This window comes from Protopterus annectens, chromosome 12.part0 (assembly GCF_019279795.1).
Source record: "Protopterus annectens isolate FY-2018-M chromosome 12.part0, PAN1.0, whole genome shotgun sequence".
In the NCBI taxonomy this organism is placed as follows: domain Eukaryota; kingdom Metazoa; phylum Chordata; order Ceratodontiformes; family Protopteridae; genus Protopterus; species Protopterus annectens.
The window spans coordinates 1,142,237,804-1,142,258,722 of NC_056746.1; the positions used below are offsets into that span (position 1 = coordinate 1,142,237,804).

General features: G+C 44.7%; 1 protein-coding gene across 1 annotated transcript in view; it reads left to right on the forward strand.

The window, feature by feature from the left end:
* The window catches only part of LOC122817033 (trichohyalin-like), a 1,834,860-nt gene that overhangs the window by 360,251 nt on the left and 1,453,690 nt on the right, over positions 1–20,919 (forward strand). The gene's annotated exons all lie outside the window — the stretch shown is intronic.

A 20,919-nucleotide genomic window follows, 5' to 3' on the forward strand; every position in this document is an offset into this window, starting at 1 on the left:
CCAAGTGGGCATCAAAGTGGTACACTGAAACCTGTGTGCTGTGGGCAAAGCCTTTATTAATGCAAAATGTAAAGTAATGTGGGAAGTGCTTGGTGCATACTAAACCATGATATAATCATAGCTTATAGAAATGTGCCACAGTACGGAGGAAATCCTGCACGTCACTATAGTCACACTTATGTTGCAAGATGTGTTTTAGATGACGCTCCCTTACAACAATTGCCTTCCTTTGTGGTGTCACAGGCATCCCCCGCAACAGAGATTCTCGACGGGTATCTGTTAAGTTCTGCTCCTGTTGGATGTGGATGTCAAGGATGATTTGCTTATAGTCAGACGTGACCAATAAGGGGGTGACCACTGGTGTGGAGCATCTGTCTCCCATGTTGGTAATGACCAGGTCTGGGATATTGGAGCCCCTGTTGGCACAATGGATTAGTTGATCCAGGGCATTGGAATTTATAAATTCCAAGAACCATTGGGAAAAGGAGTTGGTACCTGAGTTGTTGTAAGGGAGCATCATCTAAAACACATATTGCAACATAAGTGTGACTATAGTGACGTGCAGGATTTCCTCCGTGCTGTGGCACATTTCTATAAGCTATGATTATATCATGGTTTAGTATGCACCAAGCACTTCCCACATTACTTTACATTTTGCATTAATAAAGGCTTTGCCCACAGCACACAGGTTTCAGTGTACCACTTTGATGCCCACTTGGCATCCTATTCTAGGCACATGTTACAGTGTTAGGTGCACACGGTGTTTTCTAGGGGGCGTAGTGTGTAGATCACATACAGGGTTTTTGTCTCACACCTGTGGTTAGGGTGCAGGGGGTTCTTTTCTTTTCGCAAGGAATTGTCTGCAGGCATTTGTCACTGCAGCTAAACTTCCATACTGCCATCTGTCCCCATCCAGTTGTCTCACAGTGGGTTGTCGCACCGCCTAGGTGCCTGAACCCGGGTAAATTTGAATATTTCTTTGTCTGTAATAAGCAATGGCTGGAGCCAGGCATTTTGTGAAAACGCTGGGAGCAGTGGACAAGCCAAAGGGAAGTGCAGAGAACTGATAATGCATCGATCCTGCCCTGAAACGTAGACATTTCCTGCAAGAATCTCTAATTGGGATATGCAGATAGGTCTCTGAGGTCTAGAGTGGCTAACCAGGCATTTTTGGACAGCATAGGGAGAAGCTGCTGCAGTGTGAGCATTATGAATTTTGGTACCACCAGGAATGTTTAGAATAGATAGATCTAAGAATGGGCACCAGGTGCCCTCTTTTCTGGGTACTAGAAAAAGCCTGGAATAGAACCCTTGGCCTATCTGATATGCAGGGACAGGTTGAATTGCCCTCACAGAGAGCAAGGAATGAACTTGGTTTTGTGCCTCTGCCCACTGGTTTGTAGGAAGATCTGTGAATCCCTTTGGGGTTGGCAAGGTGTGGAAATAAAACTTGTACCCCTGGTACACTATGATGAGGATCCATTGGTCATTGATGATGGAGATCCAGGTTTCTGCATGGGAGGCAACTTTTCCTCCTAGTGGCACGACCAGATGGGTAGAGGTGAGAGGGGGAGTTCAGGAGTCATTGGGAATTCTTTCCATAAGGGGGTGGCTTAGCACTCCCTGGCTTAGAAGTGGAGGTACTCCATTGTTTAGATGTCTGCATACCCTGAGACTGCTGTCTGGGGGGTCTGTTACCCCTAGGTCTTGTCTGAAGTGGCCTTGAGGGGGCAGGAAAGGGCCAATGTTTTGAGGGACAATGTCTACTGAATCTTGGAGGCTGAACTTTGGAAAAAGTCTTTAACTAACTGTCTGCATAGATTTAGCTTTTTCTTCCATCTTTTTTAAAACGTCTTCTGCTTTGGTGCCAAACAGATTGTCTTTGTTAAGAGGTGCGTCCAATAATTTTGATTTGACATAATTTGGCAAGGTCTGTTCCTTAAGCCAAGCATGTCTTCGAAGTATAGAACCTGTGACTGCTGCCCAGTAGGATGCTTCTAGGGCATCAAACCCACATTGCAGGGTATGCTTACTGATTTGGCTTGCAGAATGCTTAAGTTCCTGTAAGTGTTCATTTTCTGCGCAGTCAGGGAAGGTAGATATTTTTTGTTTAATGAGTTCCATAGTATGTTGCTGGTATTTCAGCATGTGGAACTGACAATTTAATGCTCTAATGGCAAGAGTTGCAGGGGTATATACTTTTTTACCCCATCTGTCGAAGGCTTGAGAATCCCTGTCCAAGGGGGTGGGATTCTTAGCTGTAGTTGCTTTTATTCCCTTAGGGCCTTGGGAGATTACCTCTGGGTCAGCAGTGGGATTCTTGAAAAGGAATTTGTGTGAGTCAGGGACTCTGTAATACCGGTCAGGTTTCCTGGGAGTAGGAGGTAAAGTATCCAGGGTTAGACTGGATTCCATAAAAACAGCATTGACAACATCCAGGACAGGGGGGCATAGCTAAGGGCCTGTGCTGAGGTAAATCTAAAAATTCCCCAAGTCTCTTTTTGGACTGGGGTAATCCTGGAACTCCCAATGGAAGTGCTCTCTCAAAGTATGCAGGGTTTCACCAAAAGAAAAATCCTCTGGAGGAGAGACAGAAGGAATGGATTCCTCTGCATCTGAATCCTCATAAGCAAATAAGGGCATGTCTTCATAATCAGAAGCCTACGAGTCGGACTCTTGGTCAGATAAAGGTGCTGGGGACAAGTCCTTTTTCTTTTAGCAGGAGAAGGATGTCTGCCTCTAATCAACATAAGGACTTCTGCCATTTTAAGCATCTGAGATTGTGGCAAGGAAGCAGGCAGTGAGTTTGGGTCGTCTGTTTTCTAGGTGTAGCTCGTACTCTGGGCCTTAGAAACTCGGTAGTTTTAGAAAGAACTGAAGACGTGAAAGAAGTCGGTTTGTGTTGAATATTGGTAGTGCATAGCAGCTCCGGACCCATCCAAGGTAGAGACATCATCCGCAGGTTCCGTAGTCAAAGACTCTCGCGGCATACCGGACTCTGAACAGGTCTCGGTACCGACCTGCGAATCCATCGATGCGGGCATCAGGGGCTGCGAAAGCACCTGACTCAGTACCGGCGAACTGGCGACTAGCTTAACTGAAGCGTCATCGGCAGTTTTGGACCTGGGCGGTCTGTCTTCATCCTTACGTTTTTTTTGAAAGATTGGCAGTCGGGTGGCTTGCCGAAGCCATTTCGGAATACAGAGATCGAGAGCGAAAGTATTTAGCTACAATAAGGGCCTGATGAATAGTTTGGGCGTTGAACAAAGCACAAAATTGGCAACGAGGGCCGTCGTGGTCTGGGCCTAAACTGGTGATGCAGTAAGAATGGAAATCTTGGTGTGGTATTTGCTTTCCACAGGCGAGACAATTGTTAACTTTTTCTGACATCGGTTAGAGCAAGAAAAAAGGATCCCCCAATGGGGTACTTCGCTTTTATAAGACTTCAACTTCAATTTCGGAAATGAAAAACTCAGGTAGCTGCCGACAAGCACTTGTGCAAACTGCTTCTGCTTCGGGCTCCTCGGCAAGAAAGACTGATGTAATGGCGTTGGCCGCCTGTTTTTATACCACTGAAGACCTGACGTCAGTCCTGGAGCAACAGCAACCAACGCAGAAATACTAAGCCTCTGGTATTCGGGCCGACTGAGGGCTACCCCTGGGCAGGATAACCCAAGTGTGATGACTGCAACAGTGAAACACGAAGAACATCTGCCATGCAACAGTTGTATGTCACAGCCAAATTCCCCTGTATCCTTGGTGTAATACATTGAGCTCATGTCCCAATTAAAACCCCAGTACGTACCTGATGTAGAACAATATATCAACAGAAATGGATGGCCGTTACTCAATTGTCAGGTGATGTACTCAGCAGACAGCCTCATTACTAATATCGTGGCAGGAGATCCCGGTAGTATGCATAAAGCTGCAATATGGAGGGAAAGCGGTCTGAGGGCCACTTTCCAACATGCTGCAATTCCTGACAGACTACTACTCAGTAAGTACAGAACTATAGCTATGACATCAACAGAATCTAGACCCATAAACAGTAAGCATGAGAACTAAATCTGTGAGTTTCTCCTTGCTACAATCAGATGACTGCGGTTATCTACTGGAACCTTGACTAATGACGCATACAGAGTCCCATCAACACCTGCCAGGGATGCATACAAACAGCACACTCAGTGACACAAAACATCACTGAGCATGGGTTTGGTGTGCTGAAAGCAAGATTCAGATGTCTAGACATATCCAGGGGTAAACTACAATACACACCAAAAGGAAGCATCACAGATGGTTACCATGTGTGCCATGCTACACAATATGATAACAGCCAAACATGGTGGCTTGCCAGCAACAGCTGTGTGTGAACTACCCCAAGAACCCCACATGTCTGAGGATGGCAACATATCAGAGCTGTCACAGGATGATGAAGAGGATAGAGAGGTGAGAATAAACAGGTGTGGGCAACAGAAGATGCTGCAGTATGCCCTGGCTCAGGTAACACTGCAGTGTCTGACACACACCTTTAAGTCATGATGAACCACACATAAATATGTACATAGACTAAGCAGTGATGTTCACGTGTTTCCCCACAAGAGCAGAACAAAGCACAACAAAGGCAAAGAAAGCATCAGCTGTCCACACAACATCATAATGGTATACCTTATGCTTCTGTTGTGTAAGAAAATATGCACAACACTCAGCAAGGAACACATTTGGAAGTCTCTTTGGCAAGGTGCATCACCAGGGGCCATACACCAACACTGATGTATCACACACAGCATTGTGTTGTACCACACTGTTACACATCACACAATGCTGTGTGTGACACACCAACACTGATGTATCACACACAATATTGTGTGATGTGAAACAGTATGGTACAACACAGTAAACCGCAGCATGAGTAATTACAAGCATCCCAAGGACCAGACAAAAAGAAAAAGATTCATAAACAAGCCTCACATCCAGACACAGAACATATTACAGGAGGCAATGCTTCATTGCTCAGGTTATCGCTGCAACATGACAGAGAGTTAAGAATACATTCTAACATGCACAGCATCAATGACAGTGACTACACAACAGACTGAAACATGCATCAATGTTGAGGATACAATAAAATATGTAAATATGTGTGTGGAATCAGCGAAATATGGGAAGGCACACATGGAAAGTACATGTCAACATGAAGACTGAAAATGAGAAAAGGTCCACAGAAGTGCAGAGTGTTGAGGGTGCAGCACATGCATCAGCATATAAAAAGGCCATGAGCAACACAGGTATACATACAGATGTACACTTGGTCTTGTGGGAATGGCAGACAACAAAGAAATGTGTAAAGTAGCACATCAATGCTGGATGATAAAGATTAAACAAGAAGTTATGTACTCACCATAACCTTCGATGTATGTAGTCCATCTCGCCTCACATTCTTACCCGTGGGTTCAGAGCCGAAGGTCGGCTCTGACTCGGCCAAACTTTTTTAGCTCAAAGTCTTTCTATTGGCTGGGCTAAGAAGGTATCCCATGCTGCAATGCTCTCTATCCCCAGATCTAGTTTTCTGCGAGCACCAGCACTCATTCTCCATGCATAACAACACCTAAGGAAAGGACGAACAAACCAAGAATGATGGGAGCTCTGAAACCAGACCTAACCTCCAGATCCTCCAGGAAGGGGGGAGGAGGGGGGGGTAAGTAAGAATATGAGGCGAGATGGACTACATACAGCAAACGTTATGGTGAGTACATAACTTCTTGATGTTATGTAGTCCAATCTCGCCTACATTCTTACCCGTGGGACAGCATCCCCAGCACCTAAATCCTGGGAGGCTCAGTGGAAAATACTCCTGAGCACTGCGGAACCAAAGGAAGACCTGCCCCTATATACCACATCTAACTTGTAATGAGTAACAAAGGTGTGAGGAGATGCCCAAGTAGCCTCAGCACAAATATCATCCATAGACAATCTGGCCTGAAAGGCTGTAGATGTAGATACAGACCAAGTAGAGTGAGCCTTCACCCGGAAAGGTAAATCTTTACCCCCTGAGGAATAAATGAAAGAAATACAACTGGAAATCCACCTGGACAAGGACAACGTGACTTTGGAAACAGGAGACCCAATTCTGCTTTCCGAAAACGAAACAACAACTGATCATATTTTCTGAGGTCTTTCGTTCTGTGCAAATAAAAACGTAATTATCTGTGCACATCCAATTGATGAAATTTGAATTCTGCCTTGTTTGAGAACTGGGGAAAAAACACTGGCAATTCAATAGATTGGTTAAGGTTACTGACTGACGCCACTTTGGGATGAAAAGAGGGATTCGGTCTGAGAGAAACCCTGTCCTTATGAAAAATCAAATAAGGGGGTTTGACTGATAAAGCTTGAAGCTCCGAAACGCGTCTGGCTGACATGATGGCTACTAAAGACAGTCTTCCAAGTTAAGAATTTTAAATCTCAAGTGGCTTCAGGCTCAAAGGGGGGTGAAGTAAGACCCTGTAGAACAAAGTTTAAGTCCCAAGGCATAACAGGTTCCGATACTGGAGGATGAAATAACAAAGTGCCCTTCAGGAAAGCCTTACAGAGTCTATGTGCCATCAGGCTAGGCTCACCTACGACATGAAAGGTAGAAATCGCCGCCAATTGGACTTTAATGGTTGCAGCCGCTGAACCCTGGTTAAAGAGCATAGACAAGAACTCCAACACAGACGAAATTGGAGCTGTGTAAGGGTCAGTCTTTTTGGCATGCGCCCAGATTGAAAACCTCTTCCATTTGCTGTAATAAATCTTTCTGGTCGAGGGCTTATGAGAGGAAGATAAAATGTGAACCACCTCCGGCAAAAAATGATGAAGCCTAACTAATGACAGAAGTGGAGTAGCCAGGCTGTCAACCAGAGGGACCGAAGAGAAGGATGGAGCTGCTCTGACGTGTGTCAGTAAGTCTGGTTGTGGGTCCAGAATCCAAGGAGCGTCCATGAGACAGGGTTGGAGAAAGGGGAACCAAATTTGATGAGGCCACTGTGGGGCAATCAGAATCATTTTGCTTCCCAAGGACTGCGCTTTCTGAATAACCTTTGACAGCAAGGGAGCCAGAGGGAAGGCATATAGAAGACTGGAGGGCCAATTGTGGACTAGAGCATCCCTGGGTGACTCCCCCTGAGGGGGGGGGTCAACGTGAAGTAGCTGCTGCATTTAGCATTGAGGGGGCTGGCAAAAAAATCACAATAAGACTGACGCCATCTGCAGAAGATCTGCTCCGCAACTTGACAGTTCAGGGACCACTCCTAAGACATCAGAATAGCTCTGCTTAGCCTGTCTGCGATCACATTGGACTTCCCCGGAATGTGCGTTGCCACCAGAAAAAGTTGGGAAGACACTGCCCACTGCCACACTCGCATGGCCTCTCTGCAAAGGGGATTAGACTTGGTTTCTCCCTGCTTGTTCAGATACCACACTACTGACATATTGTCTGAGTGGATTGCAATAGTCCCGAGAGGAAGAAAACTCTGAAGTGCTTGCAACGCTAGTAGCACAGCTCTCATCTCCAGGACACCAATATGCAGATGCATCTCGTGCTCTTGCCACATGCCTTGGACTGTCCTGCCTAGATAATGTCCCCCCACCCTATCTGGGAGGCATCCGTGGTCACCGTAGCAACTGGGGGCGCAGGAACGAAGGGCTTTCCCGCATTCAGGTTGTCGGTGCGAAGTCACCAACTGAGATCCTGTTTGCACCTGTCTGTGAGTAGAACAGGGTGAGAAAGTGGAAGACGTTGAAGAGACCACTGGGCAAAGAGTAGCCACTGAAGGAGCCTCATATGTAACCTTGCCAGAGGGACTAACACAATCGTAGCAGCCATTGTCCCAAACAGTTGGAGGACCCATCTTGCCTTCGCTCTCCTCAGAGGGAGCAAGGCGTGAACTTGCTGTTGTAGGACTCTGATTCTTTCCTGTGGTAGAAATGCCCGCATGAGGATGGTGTCTAGTTCGGCGCCTAGAAAAGTGACACGCTGTGAGGGCAAAAAGGCAGATTTTTCCCAGTTCAATGTGATGCCCAACTGTTGACATAGGTTGATATTAGCATCCCTGGTCTGAAGTAGTAGATGCCTGGTGATGGCAGTAAGGAGTCAGTTGTCCAGAAACGGAAACACTTGGAATCCCTGACGTCTCAAGTGAGCAGTCACCACTGCCATGCATTTGGTAAACACCCTGGGGGCTGTGGTGAGACCAAAGTGCAGGGCTCGAAACTGAAAATAACTGGCTCCCAGCCGGAAGCGTAGGTGACTTCTGGATGCCCTGTCCATCTTTATGTGGTAGTAAGCCTACTTGAGGTCGATGGAGCACATCCACACTTCTTTTCCCAACAATGGGAGAATAGACTGCAATGTGACCATTCGGAACTTGGACTTTTGCACATGGGTGTTTAATTGACTGAGATCTAATATGGGTCTCAGGTCCCCTGTCCTTTTCGGCACCAAAAAGAATCTGGAGTAAGTCCCTAATCCGATCTGGTTTGAGGGGACATGTTGGATGGCTCCTTTTTCAAGCAGAGTTGAAACTTCTGAAGCTGCGTAATCCCTTTGACGGAGTGGAACATCCGGGATTTTCTTGATTGGAGGGGGATTTGACGAGAAGGGGATGACATATCCTCCAGAAATTATTAGTAGAACCCATTGGTCCTGGGTGATGTCTTGTCAGGCCTCCGGGTATAATGAGATTCGACCCCCAACCGGCTCCGGAAACGCACAGTCGGGCCTCCCATCAGGAGCGGCGGTAGGGAGAACCACGAAAGGAATTGCGGTCTCCCGAGTTGCGGGGGTCTCCACTGCCCCTAGGGCGGCATCTCCCTGAATAACCACCCCCTCCCCTGCCTCTGGAGGGGGGCTCACCTTGTGCACTGGGAAAAAACCTCTGTGATTTTTTGAACCACATTTTGCCACCCCTCTGGACCTTAGCCTAGAGGGAAGGGAAAAATGGACTCCTAAGGCAGACAGAGTTTTTCCCTCCTGCTCACACCTGGTGAGACTGTCTTTCACCTTGGTTCCAAACAAAGAGGAACCATCAAAAGGGGCGTCGGTGAATGAAGACTTGAAGGCCTCCGCGAAATGACAAAGAAGCATCCAGGCCTGCCTCCGCAAAATGACAAAGGCGCATCCAGGCCTGCCTCCTAAGAGTAACTCCTGAACTTGCTGCCCTACTCGCTCCTTCGGCTGCATAGGAGATTAGCCTCATGGAGGAGTTTGCAATGGAATTGAGGGTAGACATCTGAGAACTGACCGTCTGGGCCACTGCCTCAGAAACGTTACCCGTGAAACAGGGGTGTAGCTAGGATTTTCAAATTTGTACTGACAGCTCTCAAACTGCTACCCCCCTCCCCAGCCAAGCTACGGCCATTCTCGTAATTCATGGTTCGCTCTTTTAGTGTCGATGAAGAGAGAGGCATTCGCTGTAATGCCTCTTCAGTAATATAATATAAATTCACTCAAACTCGGTTCCTTGAATTGAAAATTAACCTGAAATGTCAGTTCTTTGAAAAATGCAGCATGGTAGTTGGGGTAGAGACTTTATGCTTTTGTTTTCTGTAACTAAGGTGCAGGTTTTGAGCTTGAGTAAATTACTAACCACCTGCTACCACTAACTAGGATGTTTCATTCACACACACACCCCTACCTACCTACCTCTTAGTGCAAGAAATATGGACAAAGCCTAAAATAAACAGGGACAGATATTAAATAATGTTCTCGTGAACTTGGAAAGTGGCTAGAATAACAGGATTTGTGCTAGTATGAATTTTTCTAAAGGACATGAAGTCTGAAGCTCAAATGTCTGTCATTATTTAGCAATTTCAGCCTTCAATGATTTTCTAGAAAATCACAAAATTTATGAGGAACAGACAAAAAATATGGGGCAAAAATCTGGACATTCTGCAAAATTTGGACAGTTGAGAGGTATGCTACCTACCACACACACACACAAACACACAACCTCTCAACCTCTTACAGCAACAAACTCATAAATAAAACTGAGGCAAAGGCCCAAAAATAAGGACATTTTTTTAAATATTGCTCTTATAAACTTAGAAAGATAATAGAATAGTAGTAGGTCTTGCATAAGTACGAATTTTCTGAAAGGTATGAAATCTGAAACTGAAATGTCTGCATTATTTTCTAACTTCAGTCTTTAACAATTTGCCACTAATTTGCCAGAAAACTGCAATTTTATGAAAACGGACCAAAAATGTGATGCAAAAATATAAAATTGCCAGACAATACAGCTGGGAACCTGTCAAAGGAGGGACGCCATTTTAATATGAGCACAGTTAACTTAGAGCAGCTGACAAAATTAGAGAATCTACATGCATTTCTGAAATAAAAGTAATGTATAACTCTGATCATTACAGTTATTTATAAAAGTAAAGTAAACCCTCTATGTTTTCTTCCAAAATTGATATTTTGTGGAGGGATCATTAGGGGAAGAGCAACATTTTGAGCCAAAATCAGGGACAGTTGAGGTTTGGCTATGCCTAATTCTATAAAGCAATTTGCATGTACCTCTCAACCTGTTAATGCAATAAATCTGGACAAGGCCAAATATACTGAGGGAACATATAAACAGTACTAAAATTGCTCTTGTATAAACTGGGACAGTTGATAGAACAGGTCTTATTTTAGCATGCATTTTTCTGAAGGTTATAAAGTCTGAAACTAGTGTGTCATTATTTAGTGACTTAATTCCTAAATCATTTGCCAGAAAACCACAAATTGAGGACCAAACCAAAAATAAGAAGCAAAAATCTATTCATTCTTTGAAAATCTGGACAGTTGGGAGGTATAGTTCAGCTGGGGCTGTCTAAGTTTGCCGCCTTCCCCTCACAAAACCATGGTCGAATGGAGCCTCCCCTGCAGCCATTCCAATGATCCATTACTTTGCTATTTCACTCCATTTACCATAAACACTAATGTGCATACTGATTTACTTCTATGATGATTTGAACTTCATTTGAAAGTTTTATTTTGCATTTTACAGCACAAACACTAAGACATCTGCTAAACAAACTTGGCATTAAAACTTCTCTGCCCTTGAAACTCACATTCATTGAAACAACATTAAAACCCACATTCAAAGAAAAATACATTTTACCCGTGGCAGATAAAAATTAATTCTGGGCTGCTTTTAAATCATAGGCCCCTTGCATATGAAACATACATGTGCTCTTTGATACACCTTCCTATTGCTTTGAACATTTTTCCAGTAAACAATGAAACAAAACTGCCCAATTCAGAACATTTCCATCATAAAAGTCTAGTCAAACTTCTACAGTCCACCATTATCAGTAAATAATATGCACAATCTCTGAAGTACTAAAAAAAGTCATCTAAATAATTCCACGTTAAATAAATCTAACTAATGAAGAGGTTGCTGCTAGCAATCACCTTTATATTTCATGACTTCACGAAAAATAGTGTCTGATGCCCCTGAGGAATAAATTGCCTAAATTACATTAATAATAAGCTAGTAATATTGCAATAGGAAATGGATGGCAAACTGATAACAGGCTCATAGTTAGTGTCTTAACTTTCAGTACAGCAGCATTCACCCCTTATGGGAGTAGAACCAACAACCTTCTGCATTAAAAGCAAGTACACAACATTTTGTGCTACTAGCAATGTGAGCCGACTTAGCATAATCAGCACTAAACTTCTCTTCCCCTGCAGCTCTCAGTTCCTTGTAAATCTACGCAATACTCAACTACATCTCAACTTCGCAGCACAAGAAGTCTGGAAAAAGCCAAATTTATTGGGGTGGGTCAAAAGGGCAAAAAACAGGAACACATTAAACATTGCTTGTATAATCTTGGAAAGCTGCTAGAATAAAATGCTGTGTTACCATCATACATTTTACTGCCAAGGTCACTGTGCAAAATAGTCAGAACAACATACCACTATGCCAAATCACCTGCTTTGTAAAAGAGAGGAAGACTGAAACTTAAATGGCTATCATTTAATGAATTCAGTTCTCACCATAGCTGTCAACCTCTTAGCACAAAACACCTGGACAAACTCAGTAATGAGAGAATACAGCCCTCAAACATATTCAGTGAATTCAGTTCTTGCCATAGCTGTCAACTTTAGCACAAAAAACCTGGACAAAGCCAATAACAGGGTATTACAGTCCCAAAAATAAGGACAAATTTCAAATAGTCATAAACTTAAAAAAAAATGCTATAAAAAAGGTTGTGTTAGTATATATTTATTGCTAGAATAAAAAGTTGTTTTACCATGTCACAAACACAGGGATAAGATGCAGACTCCACACAGAAGGCACCCCAGCCAAGAATCAAACCAGAAAACCTACAGCTGTGAGGCAACAATACTGCCACTCCACCATCAAATATGTAAGGAAGTAAACATTCAGAAACCTGAAGTCTGAAATTTAAATGCCTGTCAATTTGTTAATCAGGACAGTAAGACTTGGAACAAAAAAAAACACAATTCTCAGCAGAGGCCCAGGAAAACATAATGCAGACATGTCTTTGTAACATGAGAGGACACAAACGCAAACCCACACAAACACAGGGAGAAGATACAGACCCCCCCCCCACAAAGAAGGCACCCCAGCCAAGAACCAAACCCAAGAACCTACAGCTGTGAGGCATCAATGCTACGTTGCTACCACTGCACCATCAAATTTCAAGCATTGCAATATTTAAAAACCACAGATACGATACAGATATTGATCAGATCAAATATGAGACAAAAATCTGCATTTTTTTTTACAAATGGTGGTGGGTAGGGAATTCAGGTCTTTAACACCTGCATACAAGGTACAGGGTTCAAGCCTGAGGTATTCCCTACCACACCACCATGAGTAATCACACCAGTACATCCCACCTGGGGCATTTTCACACACACACACACACACACACACACACACACACACACACACACACACACACACACACACACACACACACACACACACACACACACACACACTTCATATTACTCACCAACCCTCCATGAAGTGAGACCAACATAATGTGTATTTCCCGCTCGGACCAACATAACGAATCCTCCCGCTCGGAAAGCATTTGGAGCTCCATTCCCATGAAGTGAGACCACCATAACGTGTATTTCCCGCTCGGGAATCCTCCTCCCGCTCGGAAAGCATTTGGAGCTCCATTCCGACTGGCTGCCTAAAGCGCACATGTGCGGTGAGCTCCATTCCGACTGGCTGCCTAAAGCGCGCTGACGTCATCGTGCAGTAAAGCGCGAAAAAAAAGAAAAGTGAAAATTTAAAACGCTACCTAAGTTGTACTGAAATCAGTACAGTGCGTATGCCTCCCGACGTCCCTGCCGTGAGAGTATCTCCAAGCTCCTTGAGGAGATCTCTCTGGAGCTGTGTAAAGTGTGATAAATAATTCAGTGACTGTAGGGTAAAGGTCGCTGAAGAAAAAGTACGCTTCCCGTACCGGTCCACGGTCCTAGACTCCTTGTTAGGGGAATGGCGTTGGAAGAAGTCTCGGCTAATTCCTTCTGAGTGGCACCTGCCAACACCATGGCATCCACAGGGCCTCCCTTGGACAGAAATTCCTTATCAGGAGGAGCAGATAAAAATTTATTGGGTCTCCTGGGGACTGGTTCCACACACTCAGGGGTTTCCCACACCCTTCGACAAACCAAATCCAGAAGCTCGTTGAAGGGTGGAAATACCCAGGAGGCGGAGGGCTGAGCACCAAAGGCCTTCAGGAAGACTGACTCCTCTTCGGAGGGGGGCTTTGGATGGCCAGTCACCTCTTTGTTTCAAAATCTCTAGGATGTCAGAGAAAGAAACATCCTCAGAGGATGACTTAGGGGACCCCTCCGATTGCTCGAGGTCGGTGTCCGATGTGAGAGACGCATCCTGGGAATCTATGTGCTTCCTCTTGCACGTCTTCCTTCTGGGTGGCTCCTCAGGCAAAAACTCTGAGGGGCCCTCAGAAATGTGGGGACCACTCATGGGGGTACTCTGAGGCCTTAGGCCTCCGCTGTCTAGAGATAGATGGTGATCAGAGACCTACACCAGTGTAGTAGGGGACAGAATGACCGACCTGCATGATGCCGCTGACCTGGCCAGCGCGCTCTGCATGGCCTCGAAGGCTGGTCCTCCCGAGTCCGAAGAACAACCAGCCTCCAAAGCACGACAGGAGTCAAACTTCCCCGTGCCAAAGCACCAAGAGGGAGACTAGGAGCCGAGAGGTGTCCCGAAGCCTCTCCCTCGGGTCCGACAGAAGAATCCTGAGTCCTGAACCCCGTGGATGGCACTGACGGGGTCGAAGCTGGCGGCACCAATAAGCCAGGAGGGGCTGTCGAAACCGACCTAGGGACATCACACGGAGCTGAGCACTCCGGCTCCGAAAGCTGAGATGTGCTCGGAGGAAGAAGTATCGAAGCAGGTTGAGGGACTGGCTCCGGAGCCGACTGGGTCAGAGCCGAGAACAATTTTGCCAGAACTGGTGACTGAAGAAGTCTCTGCACCACTCTATCAATGTCCACACCTGATAAGGTCCTGGAAGATTTGGAGGACAGAGAGGGAGATCGAGACCTCCTCTCTGAAGGGGACCTGCGAGGAGGGTATACTGGCCTAATGCTAGGCAGTTGGCTCCGAGGAGGGGATACTGGCCTAATGATAGGCAATTGGCTCCGAACAGGTTCCAAGAAGATTGGAGCCGAAGCAGGTTCCATAACAACTGACACTTCCTGCGCCCCCGAGGACAATGGAGCCGAGGATGTCGAAGCACACTTTGCTATTTTCTCCGGTGGCTCCGAGGAGACTGATGGAGCCAGAGATCTCTTTTTTGATTTAGAGGATTCTACCTTACAGCTGGAAGCACTCTCCAGACCCTCCTCGAAGGAGGGTTTCAGAAGTCCCTTCAAAATCAATTTATTCTTCCTTTCCTGAAGAACTCGCGGACTAAAGGCATGACAGAAGCTGCACGACTCCTGGAGATGAATCGCTCCCAGACAATACACACAGACAGAGTGTCCATCGGTAATGGACATTTTATAACTGCACCTAGAGCATTTCTTGAAGCCCGAGGGCTTGTGCTCCTTAGTATTTTTGGACATAGTTAACCAACAACAATTAACCACTGAATAAATGGACCAACGGTCAAACAGTCACAAGGCGGGAAAAAGCCTACAACAAACAGAATACCACAAGATCTCCAAGTTAAACGATCCTTAGACACAAACACAAGAGGGGAAGGACTAATACCTCTAATTTAAATGTTTTTTAGTCCCGGTAAACTTTTATGATACAAGGAAAGCAAGGGGACAGACTAGGTCCTCTAACTGAAAACGGGCCTAGCCCGTTGGAAACAGCTAGTGGGATACCACAGAAAAAACAATCAAAAACAGAACTTTTCCACAAGACAAGACAAGAACACACAATAGCTATTAAAATAGCTTTTTTGCAAAAAATTTTTCTGATAAAGAAGAAAAAAGGGTACTTAGCCGCAATCAAGAGTGAGACCACGTCCGAGCTACACAAGCGGCAAATGAGATCTGGGGATAGAGAGCAGTGCAGCATGGGATACCTTCTTAGCCCAGCCAATAGAAAGACTTAGAGCTAAAAAAGTTTGGCCGAGTCGGAGCAGACATTCGGCTCCGAACCCACAGGTAAGAATGTAGGCGAGATTGGACTACATAACATCTGTTATTTACCATACAAATATGTGCTATATGTCAACTAGCAAGAGATGCAATCACAGAAGCATGAAGAGAGTCACATAGTACTACTGTCTTCAACATCTGTACTAACATATACCAAAGACAAGTAAGTATGACTGATATCGCTGCCATAGGTCACCCGACATCGGCCAGTATACAAAAGCCTTTTACTACTGTAAGGTGCATGGTACACCGCACGTAGGCTATCATACGTCGGCCATAAAAGCGACGTAGACATGCACTGTCCCCAGAACTGAATGCCCCAGGAGGAATGCCAGCCTAAGGAAAAGTATGGTATGAACATCCAAGCTGAAAAAACAAAAAACAGGAGGAAGGAGGGAGGGCTTGCAATACTGCAACAGTGAAGAGAAGGACATCTATTGTCATGGTAAGATTTTACACAACTATTCTGTCCTTCTATTCATCTGTTGCAGTATTCTTTATTGATTTTTGTTTTATTTTACATTTGTTTCCGGGAAGGTCCGACTGGACAGAGTTGTCCATTTTCAGTGGAGGCCTAGGGAGAAAAGCTCCAGAGCAATTGCTAACATTATTTAGACAAGACTAGACTAAAGCCATTAGGAAACAAAAAGTTTTTACATGAACATTGTGGTTTACACATCCACTTATAAAAATATAACAAATAATAGCACATGATTGCATAAGATATTTACATAAGCACAGAGGTTTAGACATACAATTAAAAGTACAGTCGGTAGTAACATATGATGGTTGTTCATACACAATTACAAGAGGGAGAGTACAAAAGCTCATGAGGAGAGGGTGGAGAATGAAGCAACAGAGCTCTCCAGAAAGCCATGGAGTATGGCCCTGGCAAATCCTGCTCTAGACTTGAATATGGTATCCAATTTGTAGTGTTTGTGAAGGTATGCACAGAAGTCCATGTAGCAACTTTGAGAATAGAGTTAGTATCTTGTCCCTTGAAGAAAGCACCAAATGAAGCTACGTCCCTAGTGCAGTCAGCCTTTACAGAAAAGGGAAGGCTCTTATCATGATTCAAACAACAAAAGGAAATAACCTCAGAAATCCAAGTAGAAACAGTATGCTTGGAAATAGGCGAACCTAGAGCCCTAGGATGATAGGAAATCAGACCAGCTTTTTGTTTCCTAATAGCTTTAGTCTTGTCTAAATAAAATCTAAGCTGTCTATGCACATCCAGGGTGCGCAACATCTTCTCAATGGAATTTTGGGGAAAAGGAAAGAAGGTAGATAAGTGAATGGGCTAGTTGAGTGACACGTCATTGACTACCTTGGGCATAAAGGAAGGATTAGTCTGCAAGAACACCCTGTCTTTATGAAAAAACAAAAAGGGAGGAGAGGCCATAAAGGCCTGGAGTTTAAATACATGTCTGGTTGATGTTAAGGCTAGTACTAGTCTAGTTTTCCATCAGCAATGCAGCAGAGAGGCTGATGCAGCTGGCTCAAAATGGGGGGGGGGGGGGGGGGCAGCTTCTCTAGTACAAAATTAAGATCCCAGGGAAGAGAGATACATTTCCTGGGAGGTCTACTGTATAGGACACCTTTAAGAATTGATTAGCCTCAGATATGCCAGCCAGAGGGGAGGGTGAAGGCAGAGACAACTGATATGTGGCCTTGACAGAAGAGTAAGCCAGCATTGAGCAATTTGTACAGATAAGATAGAACCAAGGGGACTTCCACTGATCGTGGATTCTGGTTTTGTGAGAGACAGCAATGTGAAAATATCTTCCATTTGGATAAGTAAGACTTTCTGGTATTGGGTTTCCTGGCCTCCTGCAGAACCCTTAGCATGTCCTCAAAGAACAGGTTAACAGGAATTATAGCCCCATCACCGACAGAGTCAACTGAGGGGTCAACAAGTGGGGATGAATGAGTGTTCTTTTGTCTTGTGTGAGAAGATCTACCCTGTGAGGTAACTTGTTGTGACTGCTTCTGGCTAAATGCAGGAGAAGAGGGAACCAATGCTGTTTTGGCCAAAAGGGAGTCACCAGCAAGATTTTTGGGTTGTCTTGCTGAATTCTGAACAGGACCTTCAGAAGCAGTGGAAGGGGAGGGAATGCATACACAAACATCCCACTCCAAGAGAATGAGAGGGCACTGACCTTCCAAACCAGAGGATGCGGAAGTCTGGCACAAAATTGTGGAAGATGTCTTTTCATGGGGGAGGCAGAGAGATCTACTTAAGGTGTACCCTACTGGTGGACAGTGTCCAGAAACACATCCCTCTGAAGCATCCATTCACAGGACTGTGTTAGGGACCTGCTCAAGGTGTCTGCCACACAATTTTGGCTGGAGGGAATGTACACTGCCTTAAGAGTCCAAATACCTCATCTTAATAACAGACCCGACCTCTAACCCCAAGGATACCTCCATCTCGCTTTTAGCTAGCAACTTTAAGTGCTGGTTTTCCAAGTAAATAGCAAAGGAGAAAAGTCTACTCCTTAAGGTCTTTGGCATAAAGGTCTGGCAAATGGGACAAGATTTGTGGTCATGGGCAGCTCTTAGGCAGAACAAACGTGACTATCCTTATGTGGAATTTGTCTTCCAGACTGGCATTTGCCTTTTATGGAGGACATGAACCCTAACACACAACAGTAGTAACAGAAAAAAAATAAGTTATGTACTTACCATAACATTTCATCTGTGTTGTTGATCTTCATTCTTTCCTCACGAATGGGGTTCAAATGCGATTTGTTGGACCTGACTCAGCCGATGCTACAGCTCGCAGCCACCAGATCTCTCGTGCTTCTCCCTACCCCACAATGCACCCTTGCAAACACCTCAGCTCTTGTTTGCTGCTATACAGCATAAAAGGATTGAGAGAGAAAAAATATGGGAAGCCATACCCAAAGTTATAGAAACATGTAAATGCTTGTTCCTCCAAAAGCCATGGGCTGGGGTAGGTGGGAGGGGGATGTGAGGAAAGAATGAAGATCAACACCACAGATGGAACATATAATATAAAGTACACAACTTCTTTATCCGATGTTGTCAATCTTCATTCTCTCCTCACGAATGGGACAGCATCCCTAGATACTTGAATCCAAGGTGGACTCAAGGATGGATATTCCTGAGCACCACAGAACCAAATGATGCTCTACCTCTGGAGACCAGATCCAATTTGAATGAATAATAAAGGTATGAGTAGTAGCCCAAGTTGCTGCTGCACAAATGTCATCCACATTCATCCTAGACTGGAAAACCACAGAAGTAGTCACAGATCTAGTGGAGTGTGCGTTCAATGGATGTGTAAGAGAAATGCCTAATTTACTATAAACAAAGATACAATTTGTTAACCACTTCGATAGATAAATGTTAGAAACTGATTTTCCCAATTTTGGTCCAGAAAAGGAAATGAATAGCTGGTCTGCTTTCCTGATTCTTTCTGTTCTATGCAAACAGAAACACAACTGTTTATGAACAACCACTATATGTAAAATATATTCTCCTTTGTTGGTAAACTTAGGAAAAAAATACTGGCAAAATTGATAGAACTATTTACGTTGGATTCAGACACCACCTTTGGAAGAAAGGACAGACTGGTAAGCAAGGTCACTCTGTCTTTGTGAAAAAAACAAGTAAGGAGATTTAGAAGATAAATGCTTATATCTCAGAAATCCTTCTTGACGAAGTGATGCCAACCAAGAAAATGGTCTTCCAAGAAAGAAATTTAAGGTCACATGCAGCTGCTGGTTCAAAGGGAGGTTGTGTGAGAGACTGCAGCATTAAATATAGGTCCATTGGAGGTGCAGGGTCTTTAAAAGAAGGCTTTAGAAGGAGTGACCCTTTTAAAGAAGGCATTGCTGAACTTGTGAGAAACTACGGGTGATCCATTCAAACCTGTATGATAACTTGAAACTGCTGCTGACTGTACCCTAATGGGTGAGGTACTAGCAGCGTTCTGAAAAAGGTGGGCAAGGAAATCTAAGATGTGATAAACAGAAGCTGAGAAGGGATCAAGTTAATGCTGCTGAGCCCAAATGGCAAACCTTTTCCATTTACTAAAATACGTTCTCCTTGTCGAGGGTTTATGGGAAGACAGAATTATACATTGGACAGGTGACGAGAGCATGAACTGTCTGGCTACTAAGGGAACTGGAGAAACCAAGCAGTCAGCTTGAAGTTTGGTATATCCAGGTGTGGCATGCACGTCGGGTGACGCAGGAGGTTTGGAGTTGGATCTAGGTTCCTCTGTGGTTGACTCAGGTGAGGCTATAGGAAGGGAAACCAAATTTGTCAAGGCCAGTAGGGGAAATGAGGATCACTGTGCTCTTCAACCTGGCAGCTTTATGCAGAAATTTTGAGATCACTGGGGTTTGGCAGGAATGCATAAAGGAGACTAGTGGGCCAATTATGAAGTACAGCATCCTTCGGGGACTGTCCCTGTGGGGGAAATAGGTTCATAGGTTCATACTAGGCTATCTGCCCAAGGGCATTTATAAGCCTAGCCCATAGTTATTTGGCTTTCGCCACCCTTTTAGTTTGAATAAAACTATGCCTATTATTTTGCTGTGCCTCTGTCAAGCAGTGACACTGAAGTAATCCCTGGGGTATATCTGCGATCCCCCATCCATTGGTCAAGATTCCTCTTGAACAAGGCCAGCGAGGTGCTCTGCCTCACATGTACCGGGATTTTGTTCCACAGCATAGCACAGAGTCTCTGGGTGATGAATCTGTCCCTCCAGCATGTTCTATTAATAACCGTGTCAAGGTTTAAGTCTCCCGCCTTTGTGGTTCTGAGGGATCTAGATTTTTTGAGGTGAAGCATATTCATCAAATCAGGGTTTGACATGGCCTTATATGTCAGGCACAGGTCACCTCTGAGCAAGAGGTATGAGACTGAATAGAGCTGGAGTTCTTTCAGTCGGGCAGCATAAGACATATTTTTGAGACCCTTTATCCTTTTGGTGAGGAACTTTTGGGGCCTTTCCAGCTGCTGCAGGTGTCGGGTCAGATACATTCCGAATGGGGCATTGTACTCAATCATAGGTCTAATGAGTGATGAGTACAGGGGGACGATGACCTCCCTTGATCTAGATGTGAATCCCTTCATGATCAGGTGGGCAATGTAGAAGGTTTTCCTAACTACTTTAGCAACATGAGTGTCAAACGAAAGGCTACTGTCAACCTGGGTCCCCAGATCCCTGATGACTTCTTCTGTGCTCAGTGGATTGCCACCTATATGGTAGCTAGAGGTAACCTTG